Source organism: Lagopus muta, chromosome 2, assembly GCF_023343835.1.
Source record: "Lagopus muta isolate bLagMut1 chromosome 2, bLagMut1 primary, whole genome shotgun sequence".
Lineage (NCBI taxonomy): Eukaryota > Metazoa > Chordata > Aves > Galliformes > Phasianidae > Lagopus > Lagopus muta.
This window is the reverse complement of record NC_064434.1, coordinates 25,766,396-25,785,146: the sequence shown is the minus strand read 5'-3', so window position 1 is coordinate 25,785,146 and position 18,751 is coordinate 25,766,396. Positions and strand designations below refer to the sequence as shown.

Genomic DNA, 18,751 nt, shown 5'->3' with positions numbered 1-18,751 from the left:
GGGATCTTGACAGGCAAAAAAAGTATTATTAGCCTAGTTAGGAAAGTACTAATACTTACCATATAAATTATCTAATTACTGTTGTTCAGTCATAGTAATAATAGTTAAGACTTATTTATGTGTTTATGTTTCTCAAAGCCTGTTCTGTTGTCCAGTGCATGTATTTCACAATACCACATAATTTATTCCACTTACAATAAACTCTGAATACTAGAATGGTACTTGTTACCACTATTTATTACTCACAGAGCTGTATCAGAAATACTGTAACAAGAGCCATAATGCCATATAATTGTACAATGATAAGCAAAACAAGTTAGATAAAAGTCTGTTAGAGCTAAAATGCTAAAGCAAAGCTCCAGGCAAGCTTAAGACAAATCCAGACAAGCTGTGCCTCGTAAGTCCCAGTTCAGCAGCCTTGCCGTGTTTCACAAACCCTGTGGGTTTGTACCCTCAGCAAGATAGTATCTTCTGAGCTGAAAGACTCAGAAAGTGAGATGCAGGGGACAAGCTGTGTTAAAACTACTTGTAAAACTGAGAATGTGTGCTCCAACCAAGCTTGCTACAGTTCACTTGATTTTGAACCATCCAAAGTCTAAATGGCATATACAGAATCAAATGAGACATCTGCTATGAAATTATCTCTGGGGATTCAATGGGGGTAGGGTGGCTGGTCGTGGTCTTAACAATAAATTAACTGTTAATCACCTTTTCACAATTCTGTTGTATAAATCCATTGGAAAGTATGGAGGATTCAGTAATTGCAAGCCTATGCTAATGGAAGTAGTAACGCAAGTTTTATATTAAGGCTATCCCAGTGATTAACATCTCTCCTGTTCTCCTGCAGCATTTTATGAATTTTATGAGCTATTCATTTATAATATCAGCTGATAAACACAAAGGAGTTCAAGTCAAGCACAGTGAAGGAGCATGAAATACTGGCTATGACATGGCTATCACGTTAGGTCCTATAATGGTTCAGAGAAGAAAACCACACACACACACACACACACACACACACACACACAAAAAAAAAAAAAAAAGTGGGCATGTATCTTTCAGGCTGTTGGTCTTAGCTTTCAGTAATGGAACTTGCATAGAACATCTCCATCTTTCACAAATAAATTTGTATTCATGAGTCCTTCAAATATTAGCATAGACCTTAAGTTCTATATCCATGCTCTGGCCCTTGCCCAGTTGCAGTCTTTGACATTGGGTCTCTCCTGATGCTCTTTTCAGTGCATGGTCCCACTTTGAGATAACTGGCTATTCAAATCCTCACACACAGTAGAGCAAGGGCGTACAGAAAACAATAATGGAATTTAGTAATAGGCTGGCACAGGCTGTGTGGAAGGATTGGTTAGTCAAGCGTACTGATGAGTAACTTGTTTACACAAGCCTTCTTTTTTTCTGTCTCCTTCCTGTATCTTCCCATTATTGTTTTCCCCAATTTACGTTGATGTTCTTCCTGCTAATGGCCCTTCGTTTATAGTTCATGTGCCCTCAATTCCCTTAACAAAAAAAAATACATGTAAATATTTTTGCGCAGATCCAAATTCTTCCTTGCGTGTCCTGTAAGAAACATCTCTCCTATCATATGGATAATAATGTTCCCTTTCTTGCCAACTAAAAGGTTCTACTTGAATCCGTATTCTGCTGTACTTTACTAGCTCCTTTAATGTGCCATCACTTAGTGACCTAGAAGGCTTCATCTTTGTTAGGAGCTCAGTTATCTATTGATCTGTGGGGCTGATGTAATTTGGTTTGAGTACTTTACTTTTCTCTTTATTTCTTATGAAGACTTCTTATCTGGATGACCTTATGCAAACAAGGTATCCTTAAGTTTCAGACGTCCTTAAGGAAATATGTGACTAATCCCAGGAAAGGCACCAAATTGGGTTTAGTTTTGAGACTTGCCCTGTTACAAAAAGCCTCCTATGTCTAGAGCAGTATCTTTGGTAATTTAGCAATAACCAAAAAGAGAGCTTCAAAGAGTAAACTACTTTTCAACGAAAAGCTTTTATAATCTAGTGTACTCCTGTAGATTTTTCCCTCAGGATAGCTTTCAGTTTGGAACACTGAGTTCTTTTCACGTTCTTTAGGCAACAAAAACAGTACTTGTCTATAACTTAAAACTTTTAAAAATAAAATATTTCTCATGAGCAAAATTTGTAGAACCTGGTTACTTATAAGCAGAGAAAAATTTTAAATGTAAAGATGCTTAAAATAATGAGAAGCCCTAGAGAGCAAGCAGTAAGTTTTTTAGCTAACTAGCTTCATAAACACAAGATCTAACTACTGATACGTCCTAGGAATATAAAACTACTAACGAGGTCCATCTTACTGAAATCTGCTATGCATAAGTTAGACATCTATGTAAACAAAATGTATAGATTTTACTAATACTGAACAGACCAACAGGCACACTCAAACTATCAATCATCCTGTCTTGAAATGGGCAGTTAGGTCATGTTCCAGAGATTGCAAGATAGGACAGGTATATGAAGTGGAGTGAATTGCCCTCAGGAAGTAACGACTGCTCCCCAGTATTAGATTACTGCTTTAATCTAGATACCAACGTTTTAGATGACTAGAATGTGGTTTGATGAATTCTTGTATGAACCCTGAAGGAAATCTTAGCTTGTGAACATGACCCAAATCTTGTGATTCTGCTGCACTGTAGTGAAATGGCATGGTCCCTTTCTTGCCATGCTTTGTGCACCTCCTCCCTGCCCTCATGATGAGTACACTGGATCAATGAAAGTTAGTGCAAGTAGATAAATGCATAGAAATAATAAAAACAGATGGAACAGTCAATTCATTGGTTTCATTTTGTATCTCTGTGTAGAGTACATATATATATATATAAGTATACTACTACTTATTGTTTCCTCAGTACTTCCAATGCTCATCTGTGTACTCTTTGAAAGTTTACTTTTTAATGTTGTTATTTAATACACTCTACTGGTACATATTTTGAAAATCCAGGAGGGCCTCAGATGCTAAAGAGAATTCTAAGGAGAGTTCATGGTATTATTTAACCAAACATTTTATGGGGCTAAAATTTTAAGAGGAGAGCTAAGGAGAATCTCTATCCATTGTTGGACGCTGAGGGCAATTTGTTGAGGATAAGGCTGAGGTACTTAAGGCCTTCTTTGCCTCAGTCTTTAATAGTAAGACTTGTTACCCCCTAGGAATACAGCCCCTTGCACTGGTAGATAGGGATGGGGAACAGAATAAGCCCTGCATGATCTATGATGAGATGGATCCTGTTCCGAAAGCTGGACACTCACAAGTCCATGGGGCTGGAAGGACTGCACACTAAAGTGCTGAGGGAGTTGGTGGATGTGGTTGCCAAGCCACTCTCCATCATTCTTTGGCAGTCTTGGCTAACCAGGAATGTCCTGGCGGATTGGAGACTGGCAAATGTGATGCCCATCTTCAAAAAGAGCTGGAAAGATGATCCTGGTAGCTGCAGACCTATCAGTCTTACCTCAGTGCTGGGGAATGTTATGGAACGGATAATCTCGGGAGCCATCATAGACCAATTAAAGGTCAACCAGGGAATCAGGTCCAGTCAGCATGGGTTTACGAATGGTAGATCCTGTCTGAAAAACCTGATTTCATTCTGTGACAAGGTGACCCGCTTAGTCACCTTGGATGAAGTGGGTGAAGGTAAGGCTGTCAATATGGTCTGCCTGGACTTCAGTAAAGCCTTTGACACTGTCCCCCACGAAATTCCCGTGGAGAAGCTGGCTGCCCATGGTTTGGATGGGCGTATGCCCCACTGGGTGAAATCCTGGCTGGATGGCCAGGCTCAAAGAGTGTGTTAAATGGAGTTAAATGGAGGTCTAGCCATGAGCGGTGTCCCCCCAGAGTTCAGTACTGCGGACACTTCTACTTAGCATCTTTATTAACAATCTTTATAAGGTGTTTGAGTGCACCCTCAATAAGTTTGCAGCTGACACTAAGTTGGGAGAGAGTGTTGATCTGCCTGAGGGGAGAAAGGCACTACAAAGGGACCTGGATAGACTGGATTGAGGGACAAGGTTAACTGTATGAGTTTCAACAGGGCCAAGTGTCTGGTCTTGCATTTTGGTCACAACAACCCCAGGCAACCCTACAGGCTTGGGGAGGAGTGGCTGGAAAGCTGCCTGATGGAAAGGGATCTTGGTGTACTGATGGGCAGATGGCTGAATATAAGCCAGCAGTGTGCCCAGGTGGCCATGAAGGTCAATAGCCTCCTGGCTTGTATCAGCAATGGTGTGGTGAGTGGCACTAGGGAAGTAATCCTGTCCCTGTACTTGGCATTGGTGAAGCCTCACCTCGAGTACTGTGTTCAGTACAGAAATAAGATTGAGGTGCTGGAGCAGGTCCAAATAAGGCAACAAGGGTTGTGAAAGGCTTGGAGAATATGCCCTGTGAGGAGAGACTGAAGGAACTGGGGCTGTTTAGTGTGGGGAAAAGGAGGCTGAGGACAGACCGTATTGCTCTCTCTCAATATCTGAAAGGTGCTTACAGCAAGAGCGGGGTTGGTCTCTTCTCACTGGTGACAGGTGACATAATGAGGAGAAACGGCCTTAACTTGTGCCAGGGTAAGTTTAGGTTGGATATCAAGAAAAACTTCTTTACAGAAGGTGTTGTTAAGCACTGGAATAGGCTCCCCAGGGAGGTGGTTGAGTCACCATCCTTGGATGTGTTTAAAAACCGTTTGGATGTGGTGCTCAGGGACATGATTTAGCAGAGGGTTGTTAGAGTTAGGATAGTATGGTTAGATTGTGGTTGGACTCAATGATCTTTAAGGTCTTTTCCAAACTGAGTGATTCTATGATTCTAAGTGGTCCTTAGAAATTCTGAAATTGGCAACAAAAACACTTTTCCCTTTCATGGGTTTAGATGGAAATTTGCTGTATGTGGAGCTAATCTCAAACTCTTATAAAAATCTTTTGTATTCAGGAGTAACAAATTTCTCATTTCTAAGGATCAAGCATATTTAAGAGTAGTTGAGAATACCTTCTACTTTAGAGAAGAAGATATTTTAAACATACCACAAAATAATGATAGAAAACAGACTTTCAGCTGTAGGAGTGAAGTATCGTGCATGGATCTGTGAGGGTTTTCTGTGTTACTAAGCTCTCTGATTATTATCTTCTGAAAAAGAAAGCCATAGATTTTTTGAGTGTTTTAAGTAAATCATTAGTTGGATAAATTTTGTTCTGCTGGTTTGAGGACTTAATTTCAGAAATGCAAAGCATCTATAATTTCAGTCAAAACCAGTGATAGCCATTCATGACTTGAACTTCCTTGTTGAAAGTCCAAACTCAGTGTCAAAGACAAAGCTTAGAACTTCTTTTTCTTGTTTATTCTGGCAAAGGATTCTTCTTATATCTGTAAGCCGAATGAAACTGAATAAAAAAAGAAAAGCTTCTGTTTCCTGATAGAAAAAGCCTTTCAAAAGGAATTTTAATATTGGTAACTCAATACTTCAAGAATCTCTTTGTTGCAGAAGGCCCTCACAAGCAAGCTTGGAAAAAGCTCTTCCACAGAGAGATATGAGCTCTAATTCCAAAATCTGAAGGAATCTAATTCCAAAAAACTGAAGGAAGCCATTATTCAATAAGAGTAAAGAGTATTTTTCTGCAAAAGACAAGATGCTTCAATGATTAATGCAAAGTCTTTTATAGGGTAAAGATTTTATGACAGCATGGGAAAGAGTGGGGAAAATAAAAGATAAACAGAGAATGTTAATAGAGACTGTGAGAAATAGATCTTTCCATAAACAGTAATGGAAAAGAATGAAGTTTGCAATGCAATAGAAATTATGATGCCATTTGCAGTAACTTGGTAAGAAGAAAGATAAATGTTATTGATGCTATTTGGATAAAATTATTCTTAGTAGTATATTAAATATTCAGAAATGTGATCTTGCAGAGGAAAACACAGCTATGCTGTTATTCTACTCACTTGTTCAGAAGCAGATCTGTGAAATTATTTGATGTTTTCCAGCTGAGTTCTATGAATTGTTTATAAACTTTTTGCTAAGTTATTGCAGAGTCAGTAAATAAAATGTGTATATCCTTTCTTATACTGTTCTCATATTGATAGAACCGTAGAGTCATAGAATGGCTTAGGTTGGAGGGAACCTAGAAGATCACAGAATTGAATAATTATAGGAGTTGGAAGGGACCTCTAGAGATTGAATCCAGCCCCCCTGCAAAAGCAGGCTCCCTACAGCAGCTTGCACAGGTTGGCGGCCAGACAGGTCTTGAATATCCCTGTAGAAGGAGACTCCACAGCCTCTTTGGGCAGCATGTTCCAGTGCTCTGTTATCCTCACCATGAAGAAGTTCTTTTGCATACTGATGCAGAACTTTCTATGCTCCACTTTATTGCTATTTCCCCTTGTCCTGTCCCCACAGACCTCTGAAAAAAGGTTGGCAATGTCTCTTTGTCTCCCACACTTCAGGTATTCGTAAACTTTAATAAGTTCTCGGTCTTCTTTTCTCAAAGCTGAACAGACCCAGGTCACCTAGCCTTTCCTAATAGGGGAGATGCTCAAAGCCCTTTATCATCTTTGTGGCCTTCTGCTTGACTCTTTCCAGGAGATCCCTGTCTTTTTTGTTCTGGAGAGCCCAGAACTGGAGACACTACTCCAGGTAAGGCCTGACCAAGGCAGAGTAGAGGGGGATGATCACCTTCCTTGATCTGCTGGCTATGCTTCTTTTCATGCACTCCAAGATTCCATTGGCCTTCTTGGCCACGCTGCTGGCTCATGAGCCAACCTGTTGTCCACTGGGACCCTCAGTTCATTCTCTGCAGGGCTCCTGTCCAGCAGGTCATGTCCCAGTCTGTACTGATACTTGCAATTATTCCTCCTGATGTGCAAGACTCTTCACTTGCTTATGTTAAACTTCATCTGGTTTCTTACTGCCCAGCTCTCCAGCCTGTCCAGCTCTTGCTGCATGGCAGCACAGTCTTCTGGCATGTCAGCCACTCCTCCCAGCTTTTCTCATCAGCTTACTTGCTGAAGGTGAACACAGTCCCCTCATCAAGGTCATCCGTGAAGATATTGAACAAGACCAGACTTAGCAACAGCCCCTAGGGAACACCACGAGTCACAGATCCCTAACTGGCCTGTGTCCAACTTCTCATCCGCCTGGATCCTCAAGTTCTTCTCCACAGGGCTGCTCTAAGTGAGTTCTTCTCCTAGTCTGTACTTATATCTGGAATTGCAATGCTTTGCGCTTGTTGTTAAACTTCATTAGATTTTCTTGCTGTTGTTCCACTGTCTTCAGGAGGCTGGAGGAGAGGGTGGTGTAAACAACAACAAAAAAATCTTCAGTTTCTGTCTTGGTTGGAATAAGCTAGAGACTGTTTTCTCTACATTATCATCTTTTAAGGACTTTTCTAGTAGCAACAATTCTCTAGGACAATTAGAAAGAATGTAATCAAGTGGATGGAAAGCTGCGTGAAGGAAAAGGTTCTGGGGGTGTTAGCTGACAGTTAAACATGAGCCAGCAGTGTAGCCAGGAAGGCCAGTGGCATTCTGGCCTGTTGCAGAAATAGTGTTGCTAGCAGGAGCAGGGAGGGTGATCATCCCCCTGTACTTAGCACTTGTAAGACCGTATGTCAAGTACTGTGTTCAGTTTTGGGTCCCTAATTACAAGACATAAAGGCCCTGGAGAGTGTCTGGAGAAGGGCAGTAAAGCTGGTGAGGGGACTGAAGTGCATGTCTTAGGAGGAGCAGCTGAGGAACTGAGATATGTAGTCTGGAGAAGAGGAGGCTGAGGGGAATGGGAGTTTGTAGCAAGGTGGGTGTTGGACTCTTCTCCCAGGAAACAGAGATAGGGTCTTCAGTTGCACCAGGAGAGGTTTGAGTTGATTATTGGGAAAACTTTCTTCTCAGAAAAAGTGGTGAGGTATTGGTACAGCTACCTGGGGGTGTGGTTGAGTCACCATCCCCTGGAAGTTTCCAAGAAATTAGTAGATATGGCACTGATGGATCTGATCTAGAGCGGTAACAGCCATGGATTGATGGTTGAACTAGATGATACTAGGGGTCTTTCCAACTTTTAAAATTCTAGATTATAAGAAGAAATTTAAAAAAAAAAGTCTGATATGAAGCTGTTTTTCTGAATCCATTACTGAGACTCATTGCCTGAATAGCACAAAGATGACAAAACTGATGTTATGATCATTTACGTTGACTAAGAATCTGTTTTAACATATCCATGCATGTAGAAGAAAAAAACTGTAAGCCCAGAAAGACTTCTCTTCGAAGGATGGACCAGAGAGCTTTCCTGTTTATGAAGTATGAGTGTAGGTATGGAGTATTTTAACAAACAGCTGAATGCTGCTTTTTCATTAGTCCTTCAAAGACACACACATACCAGTTCCTGCTTTAGTTTTCCCCATACTACTGTATGTGAAGAAATGCTTGCAGTTTCCAATTGGATGGATTAATAAATAAACAAAAATAAACAAAAGAACATGTTAACTTCAATACAGTTTCATCAAGGCCCAGTCATTCTGGCTATTTTACTGTATTCACTCTAGCCTGATCTTCCACAGATTAACCTTTCCTATAACATTGTCACACCCCACAAACTGTGATTTAGCAAGTACATAATTTATCACTTAGTACAAATGTCCATGATAACCCCAGTGGGAGATTGTACTGGCAGTAAAACCTGCTTTTTCTCTTAGGGAAAATAAAGCATGCCTCCAAATGGACTGAGGAAATTTCAGGTCTCTTATAATGAGGATTACTGCAGGAACACTACTGATAATAATGGAATGACCTTAGAACAGAACTTCTATTAGCTATTTTGTAGGTTGTGTTGTAGTTGTCCTGAATCATTCTGTGAGAATAAAAAGTCTTATTGGCTAGAGAATTTTATAAATAAAAATAAAAATATGGTGTTGCAAGTAGTTTTGTGACTCTTGACTAGTAAAAAAGTAGTTTTGTTTAACACACATTGCACTTTTGTTATTATAGTCAGGAGTAACGCTCTAGCTATGATCTCTACTGCCTTAACCACTGCTTTGCTGTTTTTTTGTTTATTTGTTTGTTTTCCACACAAAGAGAGTGATAACACCTTGTGCTGATGTATCTAGCATTGTATGTTCTCAGGGGCAGTTCTCCTAAAAACAAGCTGCTGCTTACATTTACCCACTAGGGAGGTGATGAAGTCACCGTCCCTGGAGGTGTTCAAGAAACTTTTGGATGTTGTTTAGTGGTGGAGAGGTATTGGTGGTAGGTGGACAGTTGGACTAGATGATCTTGGAGGTCTTATGCAACTCTGGTATTCTATGATATAATCAGGCAATAATATGCAAAAGAGACAGGGGTAAAAAAAAAAAAAAAAAAAAAAAAAAGCAGTAAATGTCTTACATCTTTAAATCACTTTTGTATGCCTATGATGAAATCTGAAGCTTAATCTCAATCTGATGAAATCTGAAATAAGAGTGAACATACAGATAAGGTCACAAACTTAGGGTTTGTGACTCCTGTTCTAAAATCAGTTCTCTGAGAGAGTTTAATTATCCTTTTGAAATTCATTTTACCTTTGCAAAGTTACATTCCAGAGCAACAGATGATTAATATGGAGAATCTTGTAACTAAAACTCAGGACATAAATTTGAGCAAAAGTGGTCTGAACCTTGATCTCTTACAGTACATAAATGCATCTCCTCTTTTCAACTTTATTTTTTGTCTAAAAATCATTGAATGTTTTCTCTCATAATCGAAGAAAGAAAGCAGAAAGGCAAAAGATTACTCTTGCTATCTCAGGCTATAAATATCTAGGAGGCACTCTGGTGTTAAAGTAATGGGAACATAACTGTAGAGGAATAAATTGAAGAAAGCTCTCTAAAATCAAATATACACTCAAGTGTGTTATTATGAAATTTTTTCTTTTTGGTTCTCACTCACTATTTTTTAAAATAGAACTAATGTTTCCTGACAGCCTTGGAGAGCTATTATTTATTTTTACTTCATTCTAAGCAAAATTTTATTTTAGAGATAAATAAATGTTCTCCATTCTTGACAGTGTCTCCAAGGAGAGTTCCAAGGAGGAAAGAAAAGGAAAAAAAAAAAAAAAAAAGTAATATATACTAAAAAAAGAAATACGATATACTAGACTTGTAGCCGGTGAAAGCTTCATTGTCAGTGTTGTAAAATTAACAATTGCAGTGTCACTCTAGGGAAGAAAAGGATTTTGGAGAAAATAATCTGAGAAGAGCTCTCTCAGAAGACGTCTGTAAGTTGTGTACTGGCTGTTTTCTCAAATCCTTTCCTTAGAAAGATGCTCCAAAGTACAGCGAGAGAGGTAATTTTCAGTATTATTACTGATATTAAGGCTGTGGACTCGTATTACTTTGAACTCTGAGCCAATAGCTTTATAGAGACTGTCAGTTTAACCCAACCCTGAAACCACCATAACAGAAAAGTTCCGTGCTATGGGATTGTGGAAATTGTTAAGGGTTCACACACACAAGTATGGGAATCCTTTAGAACAGGTGTTGGGATTTTATTTCCCCTATTATTTTTTCAAAATTTCAAAGCAGAAGAAGGTTATAAATGTTTGTTAGGTCACATTTGCAGTGTTCAGGCAGATGATCAGTTAACAGATAACTTGTTTTGATGTCATGCCTTCATTTTTTTTAGTTTCTCTTAGAATATAACCATGTCTGAGTTTAATGTAGTAAAAGTTCAAAAGCTGTGGCTGGCAGACTCATATTTAGACTGATATGTGAACCAATTTCCTCCAAGATGAATTCATTATGCTTGTCATCCGGCTCTGTATTTTTAGTGTTACTTGAAGGCCTTGGTAAAATTCACTGTGAAAGTTATTTGAAATACATAATGCAAAGCTCAGAACAGTGAAAGATCTGGAAGAAAGAGTTCCCAGCTGAAGGAAGTTGGTATTAGGATTTGATTCTACAGCAATGAGATGTCACTGGGATTCAGTCACTGTCAGTTAATTATAAATGCTTAGATTCTGTGATTGTGAATCTTTGTCTCTGTGAATTCACTATGATTGTGAAACTTCTGTCACAATCATAGTAGCATCCCTATAGCTATTGGTCTTGCTTTCAAAAAAGTAGTTATAAGGAATATAACTAATGACGTTTTTTGAGTTAATACTAAGGAAAGCCTCATGCATTTAGCAGTAAACATCTCTGATAATGTTGAGGATGCTCAAATTATTTAGTTTTTCTTGCTTTCCCATTTTTTACTTTCTAAGCTTGTATGTGAGCATTGATTAAATGAATGATAAGGTCCACATCTGATCGATTTTTTACTTTTTAAATTTAGAAGGTGAAACTCTATCGCATTGAAAGTTTAGAATTATGGCTGAGATAATAAAGGTCTGATTCCAGTGGAAGTTAAAAAGGAAAAAGTTGCCTCGCAAATGTCAAGGCACCTTGTGGTCCAAGATGATTAAAACTAAACTGTTTGTTATATGAATCCCAAGGTGCAGCTATATCTCAGCTTCCATGACATTTAGCCAGTGACTTTTCATAGCTTGTTAATAATGTATAGCTATCTCAATATAAATTTGCAGTGACAGAGCTGGCCTGTTACAGTAGAGCTGTTAACTAGATTTATTTTGCACAGAAAATGAAGATTTGAAAATGCAGATTTTGACTAATGTCAAAAAAGATTTCACATTTACGAGATTATTTTACCCAAGACAGTTGATCAGGAAAGGTGCTTCTCTCACTGATCTATTATTCTTCCTGAAGTCTTATTACCAAACCAAGAAGTATTAACAAAACATTACCCTACTCATTAAGATTAACGCTCATGAAGAAAAATTGATGTCCCAAACAGATTTTACAGTCTGGACTGGTCCATAAAGTTCATTGATTTTACTGGGTTTAATTATTCAAATAGACAGGTAAAGGTTACAGCATTAATGCTCTCTTATAACTACTGTTACTGTTAATCCTTGCTCTCAGATAAACCTAATAAACTCTGTATTGCAGAAGCCGTGGCTTTTTTTCTGAACCTTATATGTCACAGGTATACAAATTATTCATAAACTATAAAAGGTCACAAGGCAGATGAAGAAAGAACAGGAGAGTAGAGGATAAGGGTATAGATAAAAAATAGACTCACAGAGCAATTAGTTACAAAAGAGACTTGAAGACCTATGAGTTATAGCAGCATATGAATTAAAGTTGTGAGGAAAAATTTGGTTGACATTTGCGTTCTTTCAGATTTTCTCTGAGGGTAGAAGCTTACTCATACATTTAAAAAAAAAAAATTACACCTGTAATTGTCACAATCAATCAATCAGTCAATTTTTCATTTTCATTTAAGTCTTTTTATAACTCATGATTTCATGACTTCGATGACTTTGAAATTTTTTAATTTTTTTATGTAGTATTCCACATAGTAGAAATTCATGCATGTCAATGGTTCATAGAATTCAGAATTAACATGAAATAAAACTTTGATGACAGTTATTGCTGCTGTTTGTTTTTTTGTTTGTTTGCTTGTTTTCCCCCAAGAGTTTTGTGTAGGGCATTCTGAGCTTTTATTTAAAAGAGTGGTTTACCTACTCTTATGGAAATGCAATCCATCATCAGCAAAATACATATATTTTGGCAACATTGAATTACTGTGGAATAGTTCTGACGAGGCTTGAATGACTCCACTTCTGCATAAGACACTTAAACTAGTCTGTGAAGTTCATTTATCTCTTAGTTAAATATTTCTGATACTGATCTAAATACAAAATCTGTTATTTGTATAGAAGTATCACAGATTCACAGAAACACCAAGGTTGGAAAAGACCTACAAGTTCATCCAGTCCAACCATCCACCTATTACCAATAATTCTCACTAAACCAATCCCTCAGCACAAAATCCAAACGTTCCTTGAACACCTCCAGGGTCAGTGACTCCACCACTTCCCTGGGCAGCCCATTCCAGTGCCTGACCACTCTTTCAGAAAAGTAATATTTCCTACCGTCCAGCCTAAATCTCCCCTGGTGCAGCTTGAAGCCATTCCCTCTAGTCTAGTACTTGTATTTTTTTTGTTGTTTAAGTAACTGCAAGATTTTTTTCTGCAGTTTGTGTTTTGTTCAGTAACCATGAATTTGAGAGACTGTGGCTAGCTGAGTTTATGCTGGAGTGTGAAGAATCAATTAATTAATAGATACCTCTGCCACCCTTTTAGCTTTCTTCTTTAAAAAAAAGTAAAATATTACTTTGATGCAAAAGCATTGATGTTCTTAAGTTCGATCTGACCGTCTCTTCACTAATGGAAAAATAACCACTTCATTCTTCTATGTATGTTCTGCAGATTTGTTGTAAGTGTGCGTTTCTACCTTATTGATAAATCATAATGTCCGTTTCTTTGCTGCATTTGCCAAGTTAAATATGTTAATTGATATGAAGAGCATCAGTGAAGAGCTGGCATTGGTCTTATAAAGTGCAAAAGATGCTTCATTACATTGTAAAAAATTACGTGTGAAGACAAGGATGATTATAATAAATTGCTGATCTGACCCACTGTTTAGCAAGAGTAGGAATAAGACATCTGCTGCACTTTGAAACAGAGCAAATTAGGTAGATAGCACTTTACATGACCTCTGATTGATAAAATATTAAATGTTAAATACTGATAAAATAGAGATAAAATGTTAACGTTATGATTTCATACATAGTTCTGTAAATCTACCTGTAGTAAAGTTATTAATAATTACATTGTGTTTTCTTCTTACTAATGAAATATTTGATAGGAATATTTAATAGGGCTTGATTCATTTTCTCTAAATAGGTCAGCCAAGTATATGAAGGCAGCACCCTAATAACTCAGTTGTCTTTCTGCCTATACAGCTCCCTCACGTTGAAAGGTCAATTCATCATTCTATTAATGGGCAGATCCTTAGACAGCTAAGTCCTCATCCTAAGTGAGTCATCTTTCTTTTAGCCTGATCTGTGTATCCAGGCCAGCTGCAAGCTTCTAGATTGTTTTTATACCATGTCCATTACAGGTCTGTTCTCTACTGCCTTTCCCACCTGTCCCCTGATTCTATATGATGCCTCACTCGATTTAAGTATCCTAGCCATGTTGTGCATAAAGCCCTTCAGACTGTTCCCTCCGCTGTTACTGAATCCAAGTACCACAGTGACTGTGAGGCAAGAACAAATAGCAGATTCTATCAAATTATAGTGAATCATAATGAAAACCATAATGAAAATCATTTAAATAAGCAAAGATGTTGAAGATGACAGATCTTCCCGTCATAATGCTGTTATTCAGGACCCAGAGAGCAAAGTTTTCTTACTGCTTTGCAATGACTGTACCTTCCCAGGTGTCTGCAAACACTTTTGACATCAAATGTGTATGAAAGGTAAAAACTTTTAATTTTCTTGCTGTGTGGGCAAAATGATTCTTGGTGTCATCAAGACATAACATGAGGATCACAGTTGTCACCACCATTTTTTCAGGTGAGAGTGCAGCTCTCACATGATGGAATCATCTAATGATAACTTCTCAAGCCAAACTTCCCACTGGAAGCTAAATTTGAAGACTGAACTATAATAGAAACATGGTGTCTTTCTATCTATCTTTTATGATATAAACATCTTTTCTTTAAGCAGAGATGCTTCTAGCCAGAGTAGGGCTGGAAGTGTCTCTGCTTTGTAACTCCCAATATTCTTCACAAGTACAGGGATACAGGCAAGGAAGGAGAATCCCATGCTAAATTGATGCTAGCTACTGGGAAGACAGGAGGCTTGCACTAAGAATGCAAGTCTTCCATGAGTGCAAACAGTCCTTGTCCCAAAGCTGGTGCCTTTATTACCTCTGATGAAAGAGGTGTAAAACCAGTCATAGAACCAGCAGAGCAATGTTAGGTTATCCTCTCTTCCCCCCACCAGAGTCAGTGTCATTGGCTCCAAGAGCAGGGCCTGACCCTTCTATTCTTTCTGTTTCATGATGATTTTATTTTTGTTCTCAAGATAGAATTCAAACAATCATACTTTACTTTTTAAATTTTACTTTCATTTTCTGTTTCTTTGGTGATTTTTTTTTTAAATCATTGCTGTTTGGATCCTTGTTCAGCTGTAATACCTTGCCGTAAGCCTATTATTCTTTTAATACTCCTGCTGTTTATCTTCTTAGCTCTCACAATGCCTTTATCTGCTAAAATAATAACTGACAAACTCAACTTCCTCGTGGTGTAACTTCTCATCTGAAGAATTGTATCAGCCAGTAGTCCTGAGAGACAAGTATACAGAAAAGCACCTTTAAACTTCCCTATATATTTTGGTCCAAATTTAGGAATTTCAACTTGGAAGTGCCTCACATGTTTTGGTTGCACTTCAGGATCAGTTTGAGTCACTGGAGGTGAGTTGATGACTAGCTGATTTTGATTTTATTTTTTTTTCCCCAATCTTAATTATTCTGTTATTCTGAGAAATGATAGAATGAATATGCTTGCCATAATCTTCACTAACTGGTCAAAATTAAATTCTGAAAACATTGTTTGTTTGTTTTTTTTACAGAAAATTAGCAGTGTTTTTCTGCTGCCTTTCACTGTGGAACTATTGATTTTATGTTGATACCTTTGTAAATTTAAAAGCTCAGCCTTCACAGTGTGTTCTCTTTCTTTATCAGATAAACTCTAGGAGTTATTTGCTACTAAACCTGGATATGCGTTTCTTTATAAAGGTATAAATTGTTTTTTATTAAATTTTAATCAGTAGACACGATCTGAAGTGGTCAAACCTTGATATGAAAGCTATCTAAATACCTGTGTTTCATTTGCAGAATGGCCGTATCCCTTGTGCAAATTTATTCCAAAGCTTTTGATTGGGTTTAATGCCACTTATAGCACAAGAACTATTTTCTGTATCTACTTAAAATTTTGAAGTCTTTTTAATTTACTTTCTTTTGTTTATGTCTCTCCTAATCCTCAAAAAGAAATCAGTTATGGGAAGGGCCCACGTGGAGGGGAAGAACATATATATAAATACAAGGAGGAGGAATGAGGGAAAGTGCAGGCAAACAAAAATTTCAGAAATGACTGAAGTTCTTGTCATCTCTTAAGAATCATTAACTTCATTAATACCCTCAATAAGATTTGTTGCAATTTTAACAAAGTAGTTTAGGAAAGCTGCTGACATTAAGATGATGTCTTATGAATTGCAAATAGTCATCAGTAGCATGCTTACTGTTAGTGATTTCATAATTGTTCACTTAATAGAGTGCCTGCCTCTGCAGTCAGGAAAATCATATCATTTATATACAATTATGCTATCTGAACACCAGCAAACAACATCGTGGTATTGTAGTATTAACAAAACAAACAGAAACAAATTAAATATTCTTTATGTTGAATAATTACCTAACGTAGGAAAGGGAGTACATTCTTGCAAGTACATGCAAATTGATAGCAATTCATAGCAAGAGTATACATGGCATATAAAAAGGTGTCCATTTAAAGCTTCCAAATGGAAATTTCTGAAAAAGACCTTTAATCTTTTCTTCTGTGCTTGGAAGCAAGCCTTCTCACTACGCATAGGCATTCTGTCTGAAGTTTGTAGTTCTTCCAGTTTGTTTTAACTGCTTTTTTATTTTATTTTTCTAAAGCAAGATGCCTTCAAGCATACTAGAGTACAAGGTTTTAACATTAAATGTGTTTAAACTGCCCCAGATATCCCTTGTTTAGTTGTCATTTTTTCTGTTATTTGCCAACAGAATGTTATTTGCATTATCTTATTGGCATTCATTGTTCTGATTCTCCTTCCCAAATCTTGGAGAAGAAGCTGCTTAATAATGTTGTATAGTCAAAGGAAAGACAAAGGTATACACAGAAAATAATCTAAACTTTCAGTGAGAAGGAACATCCTATGTGTTCTCTGCTCCATTGAGGAAGAATTCTGTGATTACAGCAGTTAGATAAAGAAAGCTAGGTAGGATGAATCCAGTACCAAATTAGATTCTGATGTTTGGCAATTATATAAAAGTCCAAACTATATTTTATTAGATTTTAAGTTTTGTAGCAGAAATGCCATACAGATCACTCTATGTCTCACTCACTAAGACTTATTCATCACTTTTCTCTCTCATATTGTAATTATTGTAATTTTGTATCAGAAATAGTGTTGCCAGCAGAAGCAAGGAACTGATCATCCCTCTGTACTCAGCACAGGTGAGGCCACACCTATGTACTGTGTTCAGTTTTGGGCCCCTCACTACAAGAAAGACATTGAGGCCCTGGAGTGTGTCCAGAGAAGGGCAGCAAAGCCAGCGAGGGTTCTGGAGCACAACTCCTACAAGGAGTGGCTGAAGGAACTGGGGTTGTTTATTCTGGAGAAGAGGAGGCTCAGGGGAGACCTTATCTCTCTCTAAAACTACCTGGAGGGAGGTTGTGGCAAGGTAGGGGTCCGCTGCTTCTCCTGTGTCACTAGCAATAGGACTAGAGGGAATGGCCTCAAGTTGTGGCAGGGGAGATTCAGGTTGGATGTTAGAAAAAAACTTATTCTCCAAAAGAGTCGTTAGGCACTGGAACGGGCTGTCCAAGGAGATGATTAATTTGTCATCCTTCGAGGTTTTCAAGAAATGTTTAGATGCTGTACTGAGGGATGTGGTTTGGTAGGAAGTACTGATGATAGATAGACGATTGGACTGGATGATCTTGGAGGTCTTTACCAACCTTGGTGATTCTATGATCAGTTTTTTGCAATATAGTAGCATATGCTTCAGTTTGTACATTTTCCAAACAGTGTAACATCACTGTATTCTGTGGGTGGTATGGGCTTTGGAAAATCTGTTCTACTTTCATCGTCTTGATAGATTCCAAAGTACCATCATCTGGAATGTATTCCATATAAGGTGAAAAAATGTTTCAATAGTCAAGGAAGAAATCAAAATATAATTACCAATAAATAATACTATCATTCTTCTTGAACTGTTACATCTACCTGTTATGTGATCCAGCTCACTTCTCTTTTGCATTAGGATCTGGAAAGCTAAGGTAAACACTGCAGATATTTCATTCTAATGATGTATTTTGTATTCACACAGTGTATGGTATCTTGAGGTGTAAGTGACATTTACTCAAAGGCAATTTGTTGATGTACTCATCTTCCTGTAAGTGGGGCATAAAGTTTTATGTTCTTCATTATAGACAAGGAGACGTGCAAGATGTATGCCACCCAGCTGGTAACATTAGATTTTGAATACATTACCTTGTGTGAAATGTATCCGTATTAAAACACATCTCAACAGATTAAATGTTGTAAACACCATTTTGGGGCTCTGCAGAATGCATTTGAATCTGCACAGCTGTGGATTATGTATGCAAGGGTATATTTACACAATCATTTTCATTGAAGAGATTAGCAAGATTTCTGAGTTTCATTAGAGGTATTGCTAGTGTGTTTGGTCAATTGTAAAGTTATAATATGTTGAAGTATATTATGAACTGTTTATATTAATGTTGAACTATATTATGTTATGGATCTTCTTTGGTGTTAATGATCATGGGATTTACAACAAGAAAAGTACAGAAAAAGTTGCTTTAAGTTGACTGATATTTGATGATTAGAATGATAATAAAAAACATGGTCCCCAAAAGTTGACTTCTATGGTGTAGCTATATTTGAGAGTGTAACATTTCTCAACAAGCACTTTTCCAAAGAAAAACTGCAGCTGGTTTACTAAATAAACTATATTATTAGGCAAACAGACGCCCCAAACCACGATAAGAACCATGTTAGAAGC

At 37.7% G+C, this 18,751-nt stretch overlaps 1 protein-coding gene across 1 annotated transcript in view; it reads left to right on the top strand.

Moving 5' to 3' along the window:
- LOC125689991 (protein eyes shut homolog) overlaps positions 1-18,751 on the top strand; it is a 702,258-nt gene that overhangs the window by 336,494 nt on the left and 347,013 nt on the right. The gene's annotated exons all lie outside the window — the stretch shown is intronic.